The sequence below is a fragment of the Agelaius phoeniceus genome, chromosome 3, assembly GCF_051311805.1.
Source record: "Agelaius phoeniceus isolate bAgePho1 chromosome 3, bAgePho1.hap1, whole genome shotgun sequence".
Taxonomy (NCBI): domain Eukaryota; kingdom Metazoa; phylum Chordata; class Aves; order Passeriformes; family Icteridae; genus Agelaius; species Agelaius phoeniceus.
Window position 1 is genome coordinate 66,890,682 of NC_135267.1, and position 19,783 is coordinate 66,910,464.

At 38.0% G+C, this 19,783-nt stretch overlaps 1 long non-coding RNA gene across 1 annotated transcript in view; it reads right to left on the reverse strand.

The window, feature by feature from the left end:
• Positions 1-18,264: 18,264 nt before the first annotated feature.
• LOC143693715 (uncharacterized) overlaps positions 18,265-19,783 on the reverse strand; it is a 56,299-nt gene continuing 54,780 nt past the window's right edge. Inside the window, exon 5 of the long non-coding RNA XR_013181653.1 lies at positions 18,265-19,385. This is a non-coding gene — a long non-coding RNA (uncharacterized LOC143693715). The remainder of the gene's footprint in view (positions 19,386-19,783) is intronic.

A 19,783-nucleotide genomic window follows, 5' to 3' on the forward strand; every position in this document is an offset into this window, starting at 1 on the left:
CACTATCTTTCACAGTGTTTCAGTGCTTGAAAACCATTCTGCTCTCTCTTAGCTGCATGGTTGCAGCCCTTTGGCCTCTTCATGGTTTCAGGAGCAGAGGTGCTCTCTGGCTGGGGACTGGTACACAGAGCTGCTCTGTTCCTGTCTTTGCAGAAGGATTGTATTTACTGATGCTGAAAATGTCTTTCTCTAACTGCAGCCTAAGACTTTTTCAATATTCTCATCATTAATTAGGTAATCTGAGTTGATTGTGTGATGAGAGGTCACATTTAATTTGATGTACTTAATTTGGTACGTTACTGATTCTCTATAATTTTTCCTGCTGCTACAACTTCATATTAAAGGATCAAGTTTGATACCACTTGTCATTTACTCAAACCTCAGAAGGTGTTGCTGAATTCTCCATCCTTCTGTAGCAGATGAATTTAATTCCATGCAGTCTTTTGTGGTAATCTCCCCTTCTTTCTTTAGTCTGGAAGACATTTTCAAAACAAAGAACCTGCAATTCCTCTCATTTTGGAATATATGCACTGTTTCTTCAGTCAGGCTGAGAAACTCCTTAGTATCTGTGGCACAGTAAAAATTAATTCAGGGAAGTTTTGTCCCCTCTTTTTCCTTCACAGTAGACTTCTATGTTGGTGCAAATGGCCAAGATCACCAAGCTTAGGCACAGGGCTAAGGCACAGAATAGGATTACAAAGGCAGCTCTCTGGCCATTCAAAACAATTCAGACTGGCAGTGCAAGAGTTCTGTAGGATATATGCAGATTATATATATGTTGGTTTTTTGGTTTTTTTGGTTTTTTTTTTCCATTCTATTCCTCTCCCACATTGATTTCACTGTCTCTAGCAGTTTTGGTACATACATCCTGTACACTATGAATAGAAATGCTGTGTTGTGAGATTCTATTTTCTTGAAGTTATAAGAAGTAAATCATGCTAATTTATTATACAGAGAATGAAACAAGGCTTGGGATATTTAGACAAATTCAAAGTGAAGAAGTTACAGTATCTCACCACCTGTTTGGCTTTTCAAAATCTTTTCATTTCAACATTCACAGAGAGAGCAATTCTCTTCTACTATTCATCAACTGAATAAAGAATTAAGTGCCAGCAGTGCAAAACATATTTACGTAAGCATTATAAAAAATAAGCTTTTTATTTTTATTTTACTGTTGAGATGACAGTAATAATAGATGTGAAAAACAAGTGGGAAGTGACTCAGAAAATCTCCATGTAAATTTTATTTATGAAGATGTTAATATTTTCACTAAATAGATGGAAGAAAATCACGGTAAAAATTCCAAACATAATTAAAATGCTTAACAATTTCAAGACAAAGCACTTTTCTTTAGAAGAAAAGAAACCTTCTGTGAAATTCTTGTGTCAGAAGACTGGTAGTCTGAAATTTTAAATTTAAAAAAAAAATCTTCTCAGATTTCTTTTTTGGGTTTTTTTCGGTTGAAGACAGGATTTCACTTTCAGAAGAATTTGATACATACTAAAAAAATAATTTAAAATTACTTCCATTTTTTTTTCTGACTAAAGAAAATGTGTGATTGTATTCCCCTAAGTACTACATCTCTCTAATGTATCTAAACTATTCTTTTCCAGCTGCTCTCTGAGGGCAACTGAAAAAGCTGTTGAAGTCAAATGTTCCTAAATTAGCTAGTTGGAGCAGTTTAAGCTCAGAAAGAATAGTTTTTTTCCTTGGCTGAGGAACATAGAAAATCTTTTAATTATTAGAATGAAAAACATGCAGCTGTGGTCTCTTGGGTGCAAGAGAATGTATTTATTTCCTCTTAGAGGGAAAATGAATTTATCATCTGGATTTTTGTCATTTACACCTAGAGGGAATAGAGAAAACATGAATAGACCACCAAACTGTCAAAATGTGAATGACATTAGTTACAACTGAGAACCAGAAGCAGATGAATTTTACCAACACTGAGACCTAGAATGGGATATGAAAAAATAACATAATCATGCACTGAGAGAGAGCTGGCATAGATGGGCAGGCATCCCTCTTCACTATATGAGAGTCTTTCCTCCTTACAGGGGGTGTTCCTGTGTCCACTGCTGCCCTTCTCAGCTTTTCCTGCTGTCATTTTGCCCATCTGCATCATCAAATTTACTGGTCTGTAATTCGTGGATTCCTTCTGAGCCCCCTCTTTAAAAATTGTCAAATGTGGCACATTCCATCCTTTCAGCTCCGAGGTTAACTGAAAAGATACACCATGCACAGCAATTAGTTTAGCAATCATAGATTTTCATTTCCTCAGACTTTGGGTAAAAAACCCCAGATGTTAGCACAGCTGCAAGCTATTTTCCCTCTCTCTATTGCTGTCAATTTACCTTACTTTTTCTAAAAACTGGTCATCTATCACCCCATCATCATTTTGGTAGACCACTGGCAATTGCATTTTGTTTTCCTTTTTCCAGATTCAAAACATATCCATCAGCCAAACTGTGGAACATGTAACTTACTTTCAGCTTTCCCTGTTCAGGTGCTACTTTTTCTTTCCTAAGTCTCACTCATTCCTCTGTTTAAACATACTGATGTTGAAGAACAGGGGAATGGAATCCTTTCCATAGTGGTCTTTTTTAATAGTTGTAATACATATGTTGTAAAAGACAACATAAAACTAAATGCCCTTGGAGCATTTTTCCAATTTGACTACTGCCTCTTAATATTCTTCTAACCAGCTTTCTCAGCCTTACCTAGCTCTAGTTTCTGAAGTTAAGTGCTCCCATGGTGGATATTTTTGTTGTAGCTGTTCTTTTCAGGACACTACCTGCGGATACCTTCAGCTCTGTGTCACTGAAAGCAGGTTTTGGAAAGGTTTGATCTCTCACATCATATTAGTATGTTTGCACAAAAATGTGATGTTGCCAAGAGCAGGGGACCAACAGCAGCATGAACTTCTCTGTGGTGAAGGAGACAGTCAGAGCCTAGAGCTAAGTAAATATACTTCCAGATTGCTTTAGACATGCAGAAAAAATATACTGCATGACAGTAGCATAATGGGACACTTGCTGGTCATATGTCAGTGTCCCACAGCTGCATATGAAAAAAAATTTGCTTTTTTGCAGAGCTATCTGTTGCAACACACAGATGCTACAGTTCCATTTTACATCAGGCTGTTGATGCTTACCAAACATAATAAAAGACCACCTAATTCTATAGTAATAATTAATCACTGAATAGTTATACAAATTTAAATGCTTATCATACCAAAACAGACATTGTCTTAAATGGGACAGTTGCTTTGAAAAATAGCAAAATTTAGCACATATTATTTACACAACCAAAGAGGATTTAAGTGGTAAAAATCCTCTTTTATCAGTGAATAAAAAAATCACAGAAGTGATTTTAACATGAGCCTCAGGTACTTCAATATCTGCATGACAGACACCCAAGGCTGTGTGACATGAGGATGTGCCACAGGCCAGCTGACCCAGCTGGCATTGAGCTGTGGTCCTCAGCAGCTGTGAGCAATTGTGTGCATGATGACAGGAAGTTAATGATAAAGAAATTTAATGGATTTAATCTTCAACAGTGCTTACAGGTGAAAATATGTGTAATTTTCTATTTCACTCTCTGCAGATAATTCTGAGAACATCATAATGCTATGCATGATAGCAGCTGTATATGAGTTTTTAAGTTGTGTTAGAACTAATATGAAAATTCCATTAGTTTCAAAATTTACATTGGGGAGGAGGGGTTTCCTTTGACTGAGAAGAATTACAGAAAACAGTAAGTCTTCATGGCAGCTTTTATTTCATAAAAGTGACTTCAGATTACATTTTCCAAGGAAATGGTATAATCCTTACCTTAAAAACATGAGCAATCCCTCTTGAGAAAAATATAGTGAGAAGACAACTCACTCCCTAAATGAAGGCTTTGAGGATGCAGGCTAGACCTCTACAGAGTACAACAGTCCAGGCTTTTGATCATATATTTTGTCATTCCTATTTTGTTGATACTTCCCTGATATGACACAAGAAAGAAAAAACACAAGTGCAGGTCGTCTATTTTATCTCCTCTCTGTAGAAAGCTGTACCAAATCCCTGCTTCAGTTCTCTGGGATATTTCCATCTGAGTTGAAGAACTGGGCCCCTCTGCTCAATAGCTAATTTACTAAATTAAGAGAGAGCTGCCTCTTGCTTACTTACCTCTGCAAGCAAGAATGTGCTTGTATTGTCATCCACCTGGTCTGACTGAATACCAAGCCAGTGCTCTAAGACATTTGGAAAAATGTATCAATTTTTTGTCCTTTCTAGTTATTTTTTTTCTGCAGAATTCTCTATACCTGCTGAGGACATAGGACACAAACAAGTGAGCATCAGGAGAGTAGCTATTTCTGTTTGAGAAGGAAGAATAAAATTATTACGAAAAAATCTTTTCATCTGAGTCTTCTAGGCCAGTTTTTCAGACCTAGAAAATTTAGAAATATTGTGTGTTAAATAAAATTTTTCACTAAGACTTCCCAAGGTTTTAGTGTGAGAATATTTCAGTTATTTTGTAGTTAATTAGGAGTGATATTAATGCTCATGGTGATGAAATGTGATTAAATAATTTTGAAGTCAGGTACTCAGTTAAAATATGCAGAATATGAAGAATGATAAATGCTATTTGCTAGGCAGGATTAAAGAAATAACTAATTTTGTGACAATGACCCCCAAGGGCTTGAGATGTGTCTAACCTATTTATAACCTTTTCTTCTCCTCTTAAGAAGCAAATCTTTACTGAAAAAATAATGTAATGAAATTCAGCCTGATGTGGAGAAGTTAGTTTCAGGGACTCTTGTCCCTGCTGGCAAGTGACTCAGATGATAAATTGCCAGTACAAATCATCAGACTGATGCCTGGCAAGAACTGAAGCTAACCTTTGTCGGTACTTTTTAATTAAAAGGAAAAAATATTTTTTTATTTCTAAGGAAGAGTCTTGCAGAAAAAAATCAGCAGAAGGCCTGAGGAAAGGAAGAAAATGGTCTAAAAGACTCCCTTGCATCTCAGCCAAAACCAAGTCCTAATGGTAATGATGCTGGGAATGGGAGAGAAGAGAAGAAAATGACCCTGATCATTGTAACACAAGCTTCCAGGTAGCTTGCACATAGCATTCCCCAGATTTTTGTGCACTTGTTGTAACAATGACAAGGATCAATTCCACTGCCTCCTATTATAACGGGATGAGGGGCCCAGTCTGATAAAACTTGAGAAAGAAATATTTCTAGTTTAAAGACCTGAATTGAATTCAGACTAGTAAGTGCATGAACTTCTTGGGCACAAGCCAAGGGTTTCCATCCAGCAAAATGGAACCCATATCAAAGGAAACTGGAAGCTTTCCAGAGCTACAGGGAAATCCTGCAGTCTGTTGAAACAGAAATGTTTTGTAAATATCTCAGCTCTGAGAAACTCTGGTGGTGACACAGCCAAAGACCTCTGCCAGATTTTCCGAGGTCTGCTCTGCTGAGTGTGCCTTCAAGGTCTACAGCAGCAGGTCTTCCTGCAAGAAGCACAACCCTGAAGATACTAGGGACTCCAGAAAATAAAAGTTTAAAAAAAATTACTTTCTCTGAAGGCATGGAAAATTTCGCAATCAGGCTGCACTTTTGGGAATATCGTTTGCTTGTAAGTGGGATAAAATTTCTGAGTTCCCAAATCAGTATTCACACATACAGAAAGTCCTGTCAGTCAATAAAAACCTAGCTGAAGAACTGTAACTGGGCAAAATAGTAGCAAAGAGGGTCCCAACTCTGTTGCTAAAAGATAAAAAATGCCCTAAATGGTTACCATAAGGATATGGTCTTACCAGGGTTCTGTGAAACTGAAAATAAAAAAAAGATTGTCTAGATGTAATTCAGGCAGGTCTCTTGAGACAGCAAAACAGCAAATATTCAGTAAGGGTAAACTTTCAGTGATGCTCATATTCCAGTGCTTCCCTGTTTATGCAGGCTGTCTAACCTTCTGCAGCACATAACCCATCACATTCCAGGACAAACCATCAATGTGTGAGGCTACATCAGCCTGTCAGTCTCTTTTCAAATAAAAATAAAAATAAAATTGCAATCCTTTAGCAGTGCTTCAGCCAATTTCTTCAGGCACTGGGCGATTAAAAACCAGTTCTGGGTGAGATGGGTGCTTATTTTTGCTGCTGGTTTTTTTCTTATTCTTTATTGCTGCTGTTGTGTGCAGAGATAAGCATAAAGAGCTATGATGAATGTTGACTGATCAAGGGAATAAGTTGAGTATGCATTTACTTTCTCTGATAAGGCTGAGTCGACTCATTTTTTCATGAGTTTATTATTAGAAGGTGTGATTAAATTAGAATCTAGTCAGAATAATTAGCTTCATTTTTATCAACTTATTTCAATTAATTATTTTGTTTTATTGTATTATTCAAGCTTATATACAGGAAGATAGTATTTCTCTGTAACTTTGTTAAGTATATTACTTGATTTTTTTTCCAAAAAGATCTCAAAATATCATTAATGTTAAATTTTCTATCTTTTTCTTTTGTTCTGTCCATTTTCCAATAAGTCCTTTTACTCAATTGGTGCTTAAAAGGAGTGAGAATTTTCCCTCAAATGTGTGCATTAAGAAAGCCTTTCATCTCTAATATGATTTATTTAAAATATATAATTAATTCTCAAAGAGGACTTTCAACCTTTCTTTGTCATTGTTCTTTTTAAAATATTGTGAAGATCAATCTTGCATCCTTTTCAAAGCCAGGACTTAAAAGTCATAGGAAAGATACTAGTATGTTTTTAAAGTAAAAGATCATACTCACACCAAACTGGTAATTCACCCTGTAATGAACTCAAGCCTTTGTCAAAACCAAAATGGAAGATATTTCTAAATGATGAAGATATCTCTAGACTAAATGCTGGCATTCAGGGTGGGGGGTTGACTGAAAGAAGAAGTACAGACCTTCAGGACAGCTTATTCCTGCTAGCAAGGAGACTATATCTGGGAACAGAAGCCAGAAGCCATCAGAGAGACCTTTGGGAGATGTCAGCAGCCAGAGTGCTCTCACCAGCCCTATTGGAATTAAATCCCTGAGATGACTCTGACTTGGCCAAGAAGGTTGTAACATGATGCTTATATGTTCATGGCATTCATCCTCTTTGATGATCTTCAAAGCTACAAAGGGCTCCCTTTTAGAGACCCTGTGTGACAACTAATGTGACAGCACTGGCTGGCAACTTCTGTCAGCTTTCACCATTTAATAATATCCAAGTGAGAATCAGCGACAGAGACCACATGAAGAAATAAATTTAAAATGATTAGATAAAAATTCCTGTAGTGCCAGAGATATATAACCCCCCAATGAGTGTACTGAAGAATCAAATTGTGTCTCTGTACGTATGGCTATGCAAATGTGCCATTTACCTCTCTTCCTCTGAAAGGTTACAGGAGCTTCACCCAATCTACACTGGCTGTTGGAGGAAATTCTTTGGGAATGAGCCAATACAGTCTCCTCTTCATAGCTGTTTCTACTCTTGTTTCCAGCAGCACTGTTGTTTCATGGTAGGTCCAGGCTTGGCCACTTCTGCTCACTTCTATGCAACCCCGCTCTAGTTTCACGAGGATGAAATGCAGCATCTTGCTGGGGCTTAACATCAGGTACCCTAACATATCTGTGAGGAGACTGGAGTCTGTAGCTTCTCATTTCCTCCATAACCTCCTAACTAAAGGGCTAATGCTGTCCCTGCCTGGTCTGAGAGGGAGGGATCCTCTTGTCCAGGCAGGGCACCTGACTAGAGTATCTTGTGGCACATTTCTGGCTGTGGCACATTTTTAGCTTTTCAAAGGAAGACACAGTACAAAGTAGACAGTGGGTGCTGATACAGAGGCACTCCTCCCCCAGTTTGCGTCCAATGAAATTAATGTTCAGAAGGGCAGAAGTGCACCCATACCAAAAATTTAAAATTATTCATAGAGCATCCAGGGGAGATTCCTATTGTCAGTGGTTGATGTAGAGGTGGAAGAAATGTCTATGACAGGGGCATATCTTTGTAGAAAATAAGATACTGCTTCATGACCAAAGATGCCAAATGTCACATCACAGAACTGGTCTCTTTAATGTCCTTGGCCATGGACCTTGTGTGTGACATCTATGGCATAAGTGGTTTCTGGTGAGGTACCCCCCAATTTTTCAAGTGCCCTAAGGGGGATTTCTGAGAGCAGATCAAGTGAACATGCTGACAGCTGACTTCAGTGTGAGTACATTTCATACCAAGAAATAATGGAAAAAACAAAAAACAAAAAAACTTAAGTGCTCTGGAAAATTAAGGCTGGGCTTGCAAACTTAAAGGGCACTTCCAATAATTTGGGGAGTTTAAAATCCACGTCTCTGCATTTCAGTTACTTGGCTAAGGAATGGGGTGACTCACACTGCCTAATTTCACAAGAGAAACTCATCCATATTTATAAAGCACTTCAGACAGTTTCATGTGGAAAGCCCTGATGATGAAGTTTTCCAGTCTCCTCTAATGCAGGCCCAAGCAGAGAAAGATAACTTGCTGTTCATGTAAGGTACTCTGCCAGGTGCAGAGACACAGGTCTGTGAAGGACATCTGATGTGTCCTACCTTGCTGATGACATACACAGGTGTCAGTATGATGCAATGTGATAACAGTTCTGGTTTTTTCTCACAATTTTCAGTCTGGAAAAATGTGTACAAGAAATGCATTGCTAATGGGTTTTTAATATTAAAAAAAAAATTGCAAGCTATGTAGAATTAGAAATAAATTTTCTGATACATGTAGATAAAATAATTTGAATGGATTAAAATAAAATAGAATTAGTGTTAATTTCTTTATGGCTCCTTTACCTACCTGTAGAATAGATGTGATGCCTACTCTCACAAACATAATATTTATCCATGATTGTGATACATTTTAAACAGCCTGTTTAAACTGCAAAAGGTGTCCATACAGAAATTAATAATTTCTCTAGTCAGTCTAGACTTAACTGATGTATGGAGAATAAGTCCAGAGGCTATACTATGAATAGCAATGATATGTGCAGACTAACTCCTTGCTCATTGAATGAGACAGGAAACAATAAAATATGGTAATTTAATTAAAGCTACATCACAGTGCAAATGCACAAGGGACAAAGAGTCCTGCACAGTCTAGCTTAACTCCTAAACTTCCTCCTTCTGGTTTTGCAAGCTGAATACTCTTCTAACATTTATGGTGGCTTTCATTGTGGGTTTTTGTTGTTGTTGTTTTGGCGTTTTTTCTTTTTTTTTGTTCTTTTGTTCGTGTCATTGCCATTTATTGAACCTCAGTTCATGTTTTGTGTTTGTCTGATGGTCCCCAACAGCAATCCCTGTCACTTGCAGTTCCATTTATTTACCATCTAAAGTGGTGAATCCAGAGAAAGAAGAGGTATGACACTGCCCACAGCATCCCAACTGTTTCTGGGCATGAGAAATGTGGTAAATATTCCTGTAGTTAATTCAACCAAGGGAAATACAGGATAGTTAATATAGTTGCACTCAACATTGCAGCAACAGAACTGGAGCACTCTCACTTGTGTGAATATAGTTTACCTGACAGGATGGGTTTTTTTTTGAATAGACTATCAACAAAAGCCAGTGATTATGCTCTCCAATGCCATTTAGTCTTGACTACACTAGTGAATTGATGGGCATGATTACTCACTGTAAAAAAGCAAGCAAAGAAAAAGCCCAAAACTCCAAAAAATCCCAACTCCAAAAATAAAGGCTAGATCACAATGATAGTTGATGATAAAAAGGAATACTGTGTGTGCCTTGGTGTCTTTTCTTTAGATCAGAAATTTATCCAAACCATGGAAATAAAACAATCAGGCCTTATTTGAATTAGTGCTTTCACTAAAGTTTACACCTGTAAATACAAAGTCCTTGAGGCTAGAATTAATCTTTCTTGCCTTGAAGAAATTCAGCTATGTCTCTGGCTGACTATGTCCATGCTAAGCATATCCAGTGGTTTAATGGGAGCATGAAATATAACCCAGTTTATTTGGGGAAAGGTAAGAAATGGAAGAGTGTGGAAGAACTCAAGCCCTAGAAACTAGAAATAATGTAGCAAGATGACAGTGGTCAGAGGAAAAGGGAAAGAGCAGTAAAGGGACCAAGTCATCTCCTCTCTGTGTTACTTGGAGACTGCTTGGAAGTGTTGCCTTTGGAAACAGCAGACAAGGCAGAGGTTTTCCTTCATTTTGTAAACAAACTACCAAAAAACTCTTGTCAGAGGCTCCAGAGTGACCCACCATAGTGGTGGGCTGGCAGAAACAAGCTGAGTGTGCTCCTCTCTGCTGGCATGACCCCTGTGTGAGGGTGAGGAGTCATGTCAGACTGCGGGCACATCATCATCACCATGCTGGTGGCAGAGCAGCAGCTGCTGGGCTATCTTCTCTAAAGGGTACAGCCCTCCTCTAGTGCCTTTTCTTTTCCTCCTACTGAAGTGGCCACTCCTGGGGCAGCCCTTGGGCATTAGCTTTTGTTCACAGCAGTAGTACCTTTGTAGATCAGGGGTCTAAGGTCAAAGAGGTTTGCTGGGAAGCTTCATCTCTGAGCTTTTCTGTGACACATTTATTTGTGTTAAAAGGCTATTTCTGTAAGAGGCAGTATTTATTGCTGTTAAGATATTTGACAAATTATACGTCCCACTGGACCCTGTCTCCTTGCCATCTGATTTAAATAAAAAACCAGACTTTTTTAGAACTTAAGGCAAAGAATTTCTGTTTAGTTGCAGAGGGTTCATGGTGTATTATCACTTTGGTCACTGGTTAATCACCTGTCACTTTAAATGCTTGTGAAAATTAAAAAAAAAAAAGAAGAAACAAGAAAGGTCTGCTTGTGACTGAATGGGATTTATCTATTTATCCATAGGTATTAAAAATAATTAATTATTTTTACCATCTAAATATGTCAAAGATTAAGTTACCTTTGGAACAAAAATTGACACTTAAAATCCTGATAGGTCTTGTAGAAACCTGATAAGACTTCAGGTAAGATTACCAGTACTAATCCTGTAGAACATTGATGTTCTCAAATACCATAAGGGGATGGAGAAAAAGGAAAATTCAAGAGTATTTGAATATCTCTCAGAAAGCAAGGCTCCCTGTGAGTAGTTCACAGCTCTCTGCCTTGGCAACCTGCCAAATACAGAATCCAATTGCAAGTTTTGCTCCTACCTCTCAGTGGGACATGCTCCAGCAACCCAGGGAATCAGGCTATAACAGAGGAAAAGAAATGTGGTTTAGCGTGACTGCCACAGCCTCCCCATAGCTCCTAGCTACCTCAGGGACTCAGGGTCTGCTGAAAAGAAATGGTTCTTGTCAGGAAGCTTGCTCATTTTAGCAGTTGTGTCTAACTCATGGCATATTGATTCCACACTGTTTTCTGGTGAGGCCACCCAGAGGTGTCTATTTGTTTTCTGTCAGATGTTTGCAGGGAGCTGAGGGACTGTTGCAGCAGCAAAGGGTGTCTCTTTTGTCCAGGTCTTGGTTATTGGAAACTGCCTCATCCCAGTATGTCAGCTTTTTGTCTTCATTTTGGTTTTATTTGAAATCTGTTCATATTCAGACTGTGGTTTATCGCATCAAAGCCAAGTGAGAGTGAAGAGCTGTTTGAATAATTCTTTACAGTAATCATTCATAGGCACAAAACTGCTGTTGAATTCCCAAGCACAGCAATTCTGACAGTAGGCCTATCAGACTTACACTGGTTCCTAGTTCTGATAAACAACTGATTATGTTATTTCTAACTTCCCTCTGTTTAGGCCTCCTACTCTAAGCAGACTGCAATCCTGCTGGCAGAAGTAACCATGGGAAATCTCCATTAAGGCCACTTTCAAAACAACTTAAGAAATTGTAATTTTTAAAAATCTGTGTCACTTTTAGGTTCATCCTGCATAAAAATCTGAAATTTAATCCAAAGTCCATTTACATCACTACCTTAACCTAGTAATTCACTATTTACTGCTGAATGCCTTAGAATTCATCTTTTTATCCATTCCCATTTGCAGACCTTTGTACCCCAGTACCAAGACCATGTGCCAGGATGTTACTGCCCAAAGGGAGCTGTGGAGCTCTGCTAGGGAGGGCTGCAGTGCCTGCAGCTGAAATGGGTACAGCAAGTCTTTATCAAGGTGCAAACTCAAGCTGCTCTATGCTAGATTATGTTCTAGAGGAAAGCTTTGCAAGGGAGCAGAGAGAAGTGTGGCACTTTTCTTTCTCTCAGGTTCTATCTCTGGCTTTTAAGAAAGCTGTGCTGGTTTTTCATTTTTCAGGGGTTTTTTTAAGATTTGAATTTATGTATATCGGCCCAACAATTTATGTATATTGGCCCAACTTATGTATATTTGGCACTTGCAAGGAGGGCAAGTGGATAAAGCACATACTTTAGTGAAGAGATAATTTCCAGTAGCAAAAGTTTTGATAGCAACTAAAAACATGTATGTGCTTACAGTGACAATGGAACTACTGCAAGCATGAAAAATGGCAGGCACAGTCTTCTGAGATCGTAGGTTGTTAGCAAGTAAATACAGAATTGTTACACTGCTGAACAAAGTGTTAAGAAGTCATGCATGAACTGGTATTTGGAACTACAGTAGTGTATACATGTAGGACAGAGGGGTCCAATTCTGATTTCAGTCCCTGAATTTTGGGCTTTAACTGTGTAACTTAGAAACTCAAACCCTTCAGTTACAACATCCCTCCCCTAGCATCAGCTAGCACCATGTAATGCCAGCAACTGCCTGAAATGCTTGGGTACACGTTACTAACCCTATCCAAGCCTGTGGGAGGATAGAAATTAATGCGTTATTTGCATATTTGCATCATAGCATATATATATATATATATATATATATATATATATATATATATATATATATATATTCTTTTTCTCTGAAATAATTCTCCTTATCAAAAATTTTCTTGTGTGTCCCAGTTTCTTCAGGATGACTTTTGGCAGAGTTTTATCCACATCTGTCTCTGTCAGTGACATTATCCAGCTCTATGCACACAGCAGGTCACGCTTCCAACCTTGTTTAAGCACACAAGTTATTAGAGCATTTCTTATCATATAAAATAATTCACCTGAAAAGAGCACTTGGTTTCACAAGTGCTGCTGAAAAAGTCCAATGCTTTCAGAGTATATATTGAAATGTTCAGTGAAACACAGTGTACCACAGAGCTTCCCCTTTCGCTGGCTTTTAGCTGTTGCTTTCCATTCTTATTTGATTTTATGGCAATAGTTTGCTTCATGTTGCTTCATAGTGTATAGGCTGTGCTAAGGGACACCTTCCATGGATTTTGACCTCCTGTACTGAAAATGGCAGAAAGCAAAAGCAGAGGGCACAAGCAGTCATTGAAACAAAATTCAGCAATTCTGTATTTACTTGTACCAGACACCTAGTAGCTCTGTAAAGTCATCTTTGTGAAAGGTGAATAATTACTTCCTCTAGCTGATTCTTTGTTATTTTGCAGTTCAAACCTTTTCATTCTCTTTCACTCTTTTTTAATATGCAAAGTTTATTTTCTTACCTTCTAAATTGTGATTACGGAATTACAGACTAGTTGGCAAATTTTGGATACATGTTAGATGACTGATAACTTTCATATTCCATTTCAGAGTTTTCTAATTGACACTCACATTTTTGTTTTCATCTATGCCACCATAACTTCTTTCTGCAGATGTGCTGTTGATCTCCCAGTAGTTCAATGTGGCTTTGAAAAAAAAAAAAATTATATGAGCAGAGTTGTGTTGTGTCAAAAATACTTAGAATCATAGAATTACAGAATATTTTGAGCTAGAAGGCTCCGATCCATCAGGATCACCAAAGTCCAACTCCTGGACCTGTACAGGGTAGCACCTAGAGCAAGTGTCTTGGGAGCATTTTCCAAACTCTCCTTGAGTTCTGTCAGGCTGGTGCTGTGACCTGGGGAGCCTGTTCCACTGCCCAAGCATCCTCTGGGTGAAGAACCCTTTCCTGATATCCAACCTAAACCTCCCCTGACACAACTTCAGGCCATTCCCTCACGTCCTGTCGCTGGTCACCAAAGGGAAGAAATCTGTACCTGCCCCAGCTCTTCCCCTCACAAGGAAGTTGCAGACTTTGATGAGCTCTCCCCTCAGTCTCCTCCAGGCTGAACAGACCAAGTGACCTCAACTGCTCCTCATGTGGCTTCACCTCCAGCCCTTCCCGATTTTCACTGACCTCCTTTGGATGCTCTCTAATGGCTTCATGTCTTTCTTACTTTGTGGTGCCCGCAGCATTGCAGAACAGAGTGGGACAATCACCTCCCTTGACTGGCTTAATTCTAGTATTTATCTGTGTATCTACCTATGAAACAGAGAAATGCATAATTCATGAAGTGCTGAAATGACATTTGATTGGGTATTTTGATACAATGATTTTCTTACAAAGAAACCTATAGCCTGAGATGCGTGTATACATCACACTAGGTTGGGATTATGTGTATAAAACCTGTTATATGTAAAATGTTTGCAGAATTATCCAGCTAATCCAAGTCAAAGACATTCAAATATAAAACTTCCACTGAAAAGACACTGTTGGTCTAACATTCTTATGTTCAGAACATTCCTAATGCCTAATGGCAATTAGAAGAGTGGACTTCAGTACTCCCAGTAATTAATCTTTAGTTGAAAATCCTTCTCCTGGAAGTTAATTGCATGTCTTGCTTCATGTCCCAAATGAGAAGAGTTGTGTGAGAATGTGGTAACTTCTATCCCAGGCTGCAAACTGCAGAGCATGCCAGGAGGCAAGGCACATTATTGATGTATCTGCAGTCTGGGAGATTGGCAGAGTTGCTTCACATAAAAGCAATCTTTTTTATGCACATTGTTTTGAAACTGCACGGCTACACTGAAAGTATTACAGGAATTTGTTTTCATATAATGGTGGTTAATGGAGACAGCAAGCCCTACTCTGCATAGATACATTTCCAGTCTTCGGGCTAGTCATTATTTGCTCCATTTAGTATATAACTGTCTTTTATGAAAATTGTTTCCTAATTTCAAATTAATGCTATGATCCATAAGAAAACAACTGGACCTCATTTCTTTTTTCTCTGTCTCCTGTCATTATATGAGAAGGAGCAATGTGAAACTATGTTTACAGAATATGATAAAGCTTTGGGAAGTCTTTTTACCACAACAGAACATTCATCCACCCCTCTATTCTGAAGCCAATGAGCCACAAAATGTTAATCCCTGAAAAAGTTTGGTGTTGACAGTGTGTTACTATGAGAGACTTCAGTGTATCTCTTCATGATTTCATCATTGATTTTGAGGCTCTGTGGAATTTGCTTCCATGTGGATGGGATGTAGGAGGATGTTGGAGGAAAAAAAGAAACAAGGAAAATTTGCAGAGAGGCACTAGATAATAAACTCTAGAGTTTAATAAACTCTTTAGATAAGAAAGGTCTCATTCTTATCTTTTTTCCTGCTTGTTATTGATTTGCCTAAAGAAAAGATACTTTCTCTCTACAAATCCTGTTTCATTATTACTTCTATAGGAAGCAGTATGAAATCCTCACATAGTTGTACCAGTGCTTTTCATCTGCTTTTTGTCTTAAATCCCATACTGATAAAATTTCCTTTTAGCCCTGAAGAGGGAAAGATTTCTCTTATCAAGAAGAAGCAGTTTCTACTCCTGTGTACAAAAAGGGTATCCTTATTTGGACGGAATGGTAAGATGGTTCTGATGTCACTTCCAAGAAAAGCCAATTCTCTTGCTGGCAACACCTTTGCAGGGTGCAATAGGAGGAATAGTTCAGTTCTTACCAGTAGTAGTTCAGTTCTTCTTCTTCATGGAGCATTTTCCTTTTGCCCAGACAACCCGGGTGCTTTAATGAAACTTTTCCTATCCTGGCTTCATTTGTGGGGTTTTTTTTAAACATTGTTGCAAGTAACACCAACAGACATCACCTTTTCATGTAAATCATGCATAACACTTGATTGCCTCTCTGAGCTTTATTGTAAGACTAAAAAAAATCATTGCAAACCCCCATAAAGATGTTACTTTCAGTGACTTATACTAGATTATTTTACATAACCTTTAGGCACAAGTTTGCTTTTTAAAAAGCTTCCATGTATAGAAATTAGGACCACCAAAAGACCTTTTAATCAGCTAATGTCTACTTAGGAGTCCTATAAACCTGAATAATAAGAGAGATTAATAAGAAATTTCACTTGTTATAGAGTAGTGTGAGGAAGAAATGAAACACAATCCCACTAAAAAGCCAAATCATAAACTCTAGAGATCTATAATTACCTTGATTCAATGGTATTTCAATATTAATTAAAAGAGGAAGAGTTGTCATTTCTCATGTAATGACACTGCTCTTTTTGTTTCCTTTCATTCTCTGTGGAAGTGGAGCACAAAGCAGACACTTTGGTTTCTTCATCAGTGTGTTTGAGTGCCTGATACAGCTGCAGAGGTGGGAGACACTGCCCTTTATCTCCACCCTTGCTCTTGTGGTGGTGTTGTGCTGGTCCATAAGGCTTCTTGGCAGTTTCTTTCCAAGGCTGTCCACAACAGTTGTACTCTTCATTTCTAAAAAGGCAGTATGTACAGTTTCAAGGATGGTATGGATATTTGCTGTGAAAATATTATCTGCAGATTGCTTTCCATGTGCAGTAGGGAAAATTCATCATTCAAACACATGAAAAATAGCTTTCAAAAAGCAGAGAAGCAATAAAATGTGAGGGGAAAGAAATATTTTTCATATTCACATGTGATGCAATGATTTCTCCATGAAAGAAATCTAGCTTTCTAACATTTAATTTAATTTTCCTAACATTTAATCTTTCATTTCTGCACATGAAAATGATTAAAAGGAAGATGGAATATTTCAAAAAATATATATCCAGGCAAGAAACTATTCCCTTTGTCAATTGCATTAAACAACATCTGTGAAAGTGGGGCTAATCTTTGTACACGTACACACATATGAAATCATGCTATTTGAGAATTATGAACATACATTTCACTTTATAGGAGATGTGCTCATGTTTTCTAAGTAATTTAGGATGCCATTGCTGGAGGGAACTGTATCTTGGAAGACAGATAACCTTGAAAACTATTTAAGCATTATAATGTGAAAGCTGTTCCACCTGAGTCCTTGTCCAGTACTGTGGAAAAGGTGAATGAGAACTGTGGCCATGAAACAAGGAAAATAATGAATATGAGAATAATGAATACCAGTTGGCAGGTGGTTTTGCTTTGGCAAGTGCCACCAGCAGGATTGATACTCTTAGATGACCTTTACCTCCTGAGTCCGTACTTGAAGAGTGATTTTGAAATATCTGAGATGAGAATTTTGAAAAAAAAAAAAGACTGATGAGCTGAACAGAGTGCTTTATCTCACCATTGCACAAGCACATGAAGCTGGCACAAGCAGAGCACTGCCTAAAAAGCGCAAGCCTACCCTGTCCAGATCTGCATTGTTTCCTCCCTTGATTCTTTTCTTTCTTTTGGACCAGGGTATTTTAGACTAATTCACGACTCAGGTGCATAAATACCGTGTGGGCAGAAAAGAGAAAGCAGCTGAGGGACAGAAGGCGACAAGAAGAGCTGGTCTGGTTGCCTGTGCTGGCTTTGCAGCCCTGGGGAGGGTGTGTGGAAGGCTAAGGCAGGAGAGGGAAAGGACTGGACCGTGTGAATTTGCTTAGCTTATCAATAAAGCCAAAGTAATTTGATTAAGTGGACACTGAGTATCAAAAGGTTCTTTAGTGTCTATAAAGAAACAGAATAGCTAAGAGCTGCTCCTTGGCTCCTGTTCAGAAATTTAGGGAGGAGAAAATTCTTAAGCATCTTCACCATAACTTAATGGTGAAGATGCTTAAGAATTAGAAAAAAATCCCCTGCTGGATGGTCGCTTTTATGTCTTAAAATCAACAGTAATTGCCTTTCTGAAATACATAAAATACACACTTAAAGACACAAAGTGACATGTTCAATGGAGGAAGAAATGGATGAAATTTAGTGGTCCATAAGAAGCAATCCTAGATATAAGACCCCTTCTGGCCTTAAGCTCAGTGAAATAAGACTGTGGCAAGCTATGAAAATACACAGAAAATTACATCCAGAGTTGCAAAAATCTTTTATTTTCTTACTTTACTGAGAGTTGAGCATCAATGCAAAAAAAAAATAAAATTCTTATTTTAAATTTGTTTTGTGCGTTTTCTGAGCAAAACCAAAATGAAAAAAGTACAAGTAGAGCTGTAAAAATACTAAAAAGATGGTGGATACTGGAGAGTGATGGGAAGGTTTTCTGTGTATACCACAATTTTTATTTATTAGTGCTCAGTACTCTGGTGATGATAACCTGGTCTGCCCTTCCTTGAATTCATCCATATTTTTAAAATTTATTTTTTTATCTCTTAGGCAGAAGACCATACCAGCCCAGCCCAGAATCACAAGGCATTCATTTGTGGAAAAGAGGCAAACGACAGATGTATCCACTCCCTTTATTTTCATTAAGCTGTGTCAATATTGATTGTTTTGTCAGAAAAATACAAAGTGACTTGTGCAGCACTGATCCCCACAGCACAGCAAACTGGGTTGTACTCAGTGTTCAATGTTAGGATCATTGATTACAATCATTTGATGCTTTAAACTACTGCTTTTGCAGCACTGCCTAATGCAATGAGACTTAATTTACAGCTGTCAATATATTTCCATTAGATTTATGGAATGCTGTGCCGAAACCATATGGTTCTTGTGAAAGAAGGTCATGAAGCTCCCAGGGGTCCCTTGGGTGTAGATTGAAATCCACCAGTCTATGTGATGATGCAGCCAAGTGTAAGCCAATAAAATTAACTTTGTTACAGCTTTGCTCTCTTCAGTAGGGCGTACCTAAGCATTTTATTATGTGATATGTAAGAAGTCTTACCATTAAAAAGGATTCACTTAAAATCATTCACAGTTTTGTCCTCTCTTTAATAAAAAAAAAAAGCAATAAAGACTTGCCAATGGCAATGATTGAGGTTCTAATATGTACTGCAGTAGCAAAAAAACACCAGCACCAGATTTTAATATGAGTCACTTATCATGAGCTTTATAGACATTTTAGAAAATAAACTGAGCAATTTTGAAAGGGCAGAGTTCAGAATCCACTTTAAAAGTCCCTCTGTACTTTGAGTGCCTGCTCTCTGAGCCTTCAGTCAATGGTGGGGCAGTCATGAGCAATGCATCAGTCAAATTCTACCACTGGCATCCATCTGGAAAAATGCCTGTGTCTGCATTTGCCATTTGTTCATAAGTCAAAGGTGAAGGTCTTGCTCCTTGTCATGGTATCCTTCTTTTTTCTTGAGTGGGTAAGAAGATTTGCAACAGGGAGATGGGAGCACACATTCTGCAAGATAAGAAAACAACTTTTCTGTAACTAAACATTTGCTCCTCACATTGAAAATATTATCATTTTTGTCACTCGGATTCAGCAGATTTTTGTCACTCATTCATGTGAAGTCAACGTGCAAACATAAATTAGAATATTTACCCACCTGTATGAGGTGGATGCTAATTCAGTGTAACTTAGAGATCCAAGCTGTAATAGTGTACTTAAGAGGTCTCATCAGTGAAGAGAGAAGCAGCACCAGGGGTCCATTTATCCTTTACACATGCAAAAGGTACACAAGTCAGCTCCTAGAGATGGGTGGTTTTTTTGGTTTTGGTTTTATTTTTTTGTCTGTTTGTGGGTCTTTTTTGGTTGGTTGGTTGGTTGGTTGGTTTTTTGTTTTGTTTTGTTTTGTT